Genomic DNA, 6,896 nt, shown 5'->3' with positions numbered 1-6,896 from the left:
TTAAAAAGTGATTGTAGGCCCTCCTTGGCCCGTTTGAGTTTTCTATTGCCAACCAATATCATTATCCCTAGTAACCCCTTTGAGTCTCTAGTTTTTTCATTTAATAACCATGTTACAAGCCTTTACCCATTTTATCGTGACCCTCTCTTGGCACCCGTGCTTTTCTTAAAACTTTTGTGAAACAAATGGCTCAAAACGTAAGTTTGGGGGAGAGACGAGGAACTTGAAAAGGGTATCAAGTCAAAAAAAAGAGAAAAGATTCATCTTAATGAGAAGAGAAGACAAGAAAAGAAAAGAACAAAAAGAAAAATGCAAAAAGTGAATAAGTGGAAGGGTTGAATGGATTCAAAAAGAGGTAATGATCCCAAACATGGAGAAATCAAAAAAGGGAGAAAAAAAGAATGGAATGATCAAGAAAGAGTGATTTTAAGTCTCTCTAGTCCCCAATGAAATAAAAGTACCTCTAAGAATTGGCAAAGTGTGAGCCGAATGAAAGATGGAGTGCTTAAGGAATGGTGTAACCACTCACCCATACTGTATCTGACCCTAATCCAAAAGCCTTCATTATATCCCGGAAGAAGTCCTACTTGATTCCAAGCCGAGTGAGCTTACATTAGTGATGATCTACATGAGGGACAAGCCTATGGTACTTGAAGTTGTACTTGCGACATTCTCTTGAGAGAGATGAGTGAATCTTTCATAAATCTTTGGATTTAGTGCAAAATTTCTTAAGTGATCTAGGCAAATGGAAAGAAGAGAAGGAAGAGTTTGGAGTCCACCATGACCTACATGAAAGAGCAAGAATCCTTGATGAGTAAAGTTAATTTTTGAATCTCAACTGATGTGTGGATGGCTCGCCTTTGACTCGCTGAAATGACCCTTAACTTTTGGAGGTGGGAACTAATTTATTTGCTTGAGGACAAGCAAAGACTTAAGTTTGGGGGAGTTGATAAGTGGAGATTTTGACTGCTTATTAGCACCTTTTAGCTTTCGTTTTAGTCCAAAAGTATTGAATTAGGTTCCCAGATCTAATGAAATTGTGCAAAATTGCAGAAATGCTGGAAGTTTGATCTCTTGAGATGAAAAGACTCAAAAAGGAGTGTTCCGAAGCACAAGGCAATAAAGGGCGCAGAAGCACAAATATGCGGTCCACAGAAGAAATTGTGGACCGCAGAATTCCATCTGTGGCCGCACAAGAAGAAGAAAAATATAGTAGACCTTTTAGCAATGTGCGGACCGTACATGAATTGTGCGGCCGTAGAACTGGGCTAGGAGTCAAAGATCAGAGAGTATGCAAAAAGACCAAGTCGAGGAGTCTTTGTGAATTGCGGACCGCACAAGAATTGTGCGGCCGCAGAAGATTGCTTCGCGGCTGCAGTTCAAAAATGTGCAGCCGCAGAACTCCACTTCTTGCCAGCTGAAGAAATCTGCGGACCGCACATGGAATTGTGCGGCCGCAGAACCTCCCAAGGGGCATTTTTGTTTGAGATTTTCGGCCCTGTATAAATAGACGAGTTTTACAAAATTAGGTAAAATTTTAAATATCTGAAGCTACTATAGCCGTTTTTCTTTACTACTTTAGGAAGTTTTATATTATTTTGGTGTATACACATTAGATTTCATCATTTTAATCTTTCATTATGAGTTTAATTAGCTTTTCTTCTTTATTTTCTTCAAAATCCATTATGAGTAGCTAGACTCTTACTAGAGTTATAACCCAACCCTAGTGTGTAAACTTTATGGGTATTTAATTTAGTGCTTGTTTATGATTGGGTGTTGATTATTTAGCTTAGTTCATGCTTCAATTTTAGAATTAATGGTTGCAAACATTGATTCATGCCTATTTGACTTGGTCTCTACTTGAGAAAGAGGGACCTAGTCTAGGATAACTTAGATAACAAGGAATTGGATCAATTAAGAGATTGATTAACCCAATTAAAGGGTTCAACCTAGAGATAGTAATAACCCGACTTGAGCTCTTATCAACGGTTTTGGTTGATACCCGTTTGGACTTGAGAAAGCCAGATTGGGGATAATCACTCTCTGGCCGAGAGGTATTGAGAGGGTAACATAGAGTTGAGAGCTATAGTATGCCCCAATCAACAAAACAAGCATTAACATCTTTATCCCATTAGGCAAACACCTAAGTTATGGTCACAACCCTAGGATGTTAAACTATTTGGAAAAACACCAAAAATACTGATTCGCTTTTAGTTTCTTTTCTTTCACTTATAACTGCTAGAGTAAAATTAGAATTAAAAATCAAAACTTGTTGTGGAAGTGCAATTTAGCTAATCCTTTCGCTTTCGTCAAGTGTATACTCCTAATACCCCTAGTAACTCCCTGTGAAAATCGACCCCAACTCTTGTTGGGTACTATTCTTTCCACAACCGTTTCCACTCACTATTGAGTGCAGATTGAAGGTGGATCACAACTCAACCGAAAACTATTAAACATGAAACAAAAATTTTCTATACAAGCCAACAATCCCAAAACCGGTAGTACAAGTCATAAGCTCTATAGAGTTTACTAGAAAATCTTTAAATATAATTGTTCCGGAATAAAAATAAATAGTACAAAGTAAAAATTTTAGAAGGTGACTCCGAGGCCTACGAACACGACAATAGGTATACCTTGAGTCTCTACAGCAATGACCGACTAGCTAGCTAATGATCGACAACTCCGAGGTACCTAGATCTGCACAAGTATCAAGACTAACCTCGGTAGAGTAGTGACGGGGAACAGTCAAGACACATATTGGACTTAATAACCTGTACAAGTATGAATGTGAAACTAATAGGGACACAATATCATTAAAAGGTTAAGCATGATAGAAGTAACAAAACAATACTCACAATAAGAAACTAGAGACAACGATTAGCAATAGGGAACAAACAAAACAATATTCACAATAAGAAACTAGAGACAACGATTAGCAATAGGGAACAAACAGCTAATATGCCGTAGAGTAAACTGAACACAGTTTAAGTTCGGTGAAACCAAATAAACTAAATCAAGTAACAACTCAATAAGAACAACCGCTTTTACACAAGATTTATTCAAGAATTTCCCCCGAGGTACCAAACCTCAAAATCACAAATCATGGGTCCTAAATAACTTGGCATCTTGTGCCCACATTACGAATTTCAACCGCATGGATAACTCACATGCCAATACTATTAGTACCTCATATCCGCACGGATAACTCACGTGCTAAAAGAGTAACAATATCTCATATCCGCACGGACAACTCACGTGCCAGCAATAACAATAATTCATAACCTCACGGATAACTCACGTGCCAATAGTAGAGGTCTCACACAGAAGGCAAGTATATGAGAATATATGTAAATGACTAATAAACATCAGGTTTCATCTTCTCAAACCGATATGGGTGATTAATTACGTGTATGCTGGTACAAATGTTCTATTATAACTCGAATCAACATGTAAAAGAATAGACAATGAATGGAACATAATGAATTAATCACCACAAAAGGTTAACTGAATAACTCACACAAGGTAGGCACACCACTACACAAATATGATCAATAAAAATCCCCTCATGCCATCACAAGTCATCACAAATTATCCCCGGCATAGCATATATAAATGACCAATAAACATCAAGTTTCATCTTCTCAAACCGATATGGGTGATTAATTACGTGTATGCAAACTAATTACGTGTATGCTGGTACAAATGTTCTATTACAACTCGAATCAACATGTAAAAGAATAGACAATGAATGGCACATAATGAATTAATCACCACAAAAGGTTAACTGAACAACTCACACAAGGTAGGCACACCACTACACAAATATGATCAATACAAATCCCCTCAGGCCATCACAAGTCATCACAAATAATCCCCGGCATAGCATATGTAAATGACCAATAAACATCAGGTTTCATCTTTTCAAACCGATATGGGTGATTAATTACGTGTATGCTAGTACAAATGTTCTATTACAACTCGAATCAACATGTAAAAGAATAGACAATGAATGGCACATAATGAGTTAATCACCACAAAAGGATAACTGAGTAACTCACACAAGGTAGGCATACCACTACACAAATATGATCAATAAAAATCCCTTCAGGCCATCACAAGTCATCACAAATCATCCCCGACATAGCCCACCTTGTCTCGTCACGTGCGCAACAATAAAGTAAATACCCGCCTTGTCTCGCCGCACGCGCATAATAATATTCCCATCTTGTCACGCCACATGCTCAACCCACATATATATTGCCAGCCTTGTCACGCCATATGTGCAAATATCAATAATAACAATAGTACTGACAACACACATGTGAACACCCCGACGATCCTCTCAATAATATTACGTGTGCCAATTCATAACAACACAATATAAAGACTTTCACCATATATGCCCATATGCCATGCTTTTTCCTCAAAATAATTTAAATATGACAACTACGTATAGCCCTCGGCTCAACAACACTGAGTGCAACATCCAGAACAACAATAACACGAGAGTATGGCAAGTAAATCAATGCAATAACATCAAAGCACAAAGAAACAGAAGAACGAGCTCACAATGATAGATATAACAAGTAATAATGGTTCAAATAGGAATAACTCAATAATAGGAAAGATAATGTGTGTCAATGATTTCAAATAAGAATAACTCAAAAATAAGAGAGGCAACATATAACGACGATTTCAAGTAACGATAAATCACAATGGAAGAGATAACATGTAATAAAAGAGGCAACAACTCCAGTTAAAACATATAAGAATATATTTGGCAACAAAGTTAGAGCATGAATCAATCTACTTCAAATAAGGCATGTAAGAGTAAATTTTGCAAATGGAGGATATAACATGATAAAGCAACTTTATTTTAATATGCATAAGAAACCTAAGAGTCTAAAATGGTCAAATTTCCATATATAAGCCGTGTACACACTTGTCACCTCGTGTATACGTCTTTCACGTATTTCAAATAGTGCAAACAACCCAATTCCTACGGGGTAGTTCTCTCACACAACGTTAGGCAGGATACTTACCTTGGAAAAGCTAAACTGATTGATAATTTAAAATGACCTTCGCGAGTGAAACAACCTCCGGACGACTCAAATTTAGCCAAAATAACTTCATTACATTAATAAAACTTATAGGAAATAATTATGGATAATAAAACTTTGGTTTTTAATTAAAATTAAAAAGTCAAACCAATGCCTGCACCTCGAAACCCGACAAAAATTCATAAAATCCGAACACCCATTCCGATACGAGTCCAACCATACCAAGACTATCAAATCTCGATATCGAATCGCTCTTCAAATCCTCATTTTTCATTTTTGAAAGATTTTACAATATTTTCCACTTTCTTCCATTCAATTCACTAATTTAAAGATGAAAATAATCATGGAATCATGAAATATAGTCAATTTCAGATAAAGAATACTTACCAAAAGCAAACTCGTGAAGAACCCCTTCAGAATCGCCCAAAACCGAGACTTCCAACTCCCAAAAATGATAAAATCCTTAAACCCCCGAAATATATGCTTCTGCCCATCCATGTTCGCATTTGCGTAAAAATTGTTGTACCTGCGGCCTCGCTTTTATGAGAAAAATCACCGCACCTTCGGCCTTCACTTGAGAGCTCAAACCTCTCACCTGCGATCAAATAATCGCATCTGTGATTTCGCAAAAGCGGACGACCACCCGGAACACCTATAGCGCATCTGCGATTGATCCTTCGCAGATCCGACCTCGTACTTGCGCTCCCTCTTTCCGCAGAAGCGATGAAACAGGACTTACACCAACGTAGCAGAAGCGATCAAAAATCATGCAGAAGCATCTACGCACCTGCGCACCAAAATTTGTAGGTGTGATGCAACAGAACCAGTAGCCCAGAAATTTCATAAGTCCAAATTCCAAACCGTTAACCATCCGAAATCCACCCAAGGCCCCCCGGGACCTCAACCAAATATACCAACACGTCCCACCATATAATGCGGACGTACTCGAGGTCTCAAATCACATCAAACAACGTTGAAATTACGAATCACACCTCGAATCGAACTTATGAATTTTCAAATCTTTCAACTTCCAAAACTCGTGCCGAAACATATCAAATCAACCCGGAATGACGTCAAATTTTGCATGTAAGTCCCAAATGATACAACAGATCCCGATATCATCAAGGTCAACTCTCGATCAAACTTATGAATATTTCAAACCTTCAAATTTCCAATTTTTGCCAATTAGCATCAACTTAACACCTCCAAATCCAAATCTGGATACTCGCTGTCACGACCCAAATTTCCCATATTCGGGACCGTGATGGCGCCTAACATTTCACTTGCTAGACAAGCAACCGTTAGAATATAATTAATCATTTTAAGCAAAATTTTGAATTAATTAATAACAACAAAACAAATGCGGAAATAAAGTTTGAAATAAAGTGAGTATTCCATAATAATCGTGATATCTAAATATCATCCTAGAACTGGAGTCACAAGTACACGAACTTCTAGAATAATACAAATAAAGGTCTGAATAAGATTCAAGTTGTTTGAAATATAATACACAGCTTAGATAATATAGAAGGGGACTTCAGAGCTACGAACGTCGTGCAACTATACCTCAAGTCTCCACTAGTAGCTGAATCCGAGCAAGTCTATGGTACGCCGCTGGGACCAACTCCGAAATCTGCACAAGAAGTGCAGAGTGTAGTATCAGTACAACCGACCCCATGTACTGGTAAGTGCCGAGCCTAACCTCGACGAAGTAATGACGAGGCTAAGGCATGCCACTTACATTAACCTGTATGCAATAATAGTAATAACCACAATAATAGAATTAAATCAGGTAACATAACAATAAATAATAATAATAATAATAATAATAATAAT

This window comes from Nicotiana tabacum, chromosome 13 (genome assembly GCF_000715075.1).
Source record: "Nicotiana tabacum cultivar K326 chromosome 13, ASM71507v2, whole genome shotgun sequence".
Taxonomy (NCBI): Eukaryota; Viridiplantae; Streptophyta; class Magnoliopsida; order Solanales; family Solanaceae; genus Nicotiana; species Nicotiana tabacum.
The sequence above is the reverse complement of the archived record's forward strand: the minus strand, read 5'-3'. Positions refer to the sequence as shown.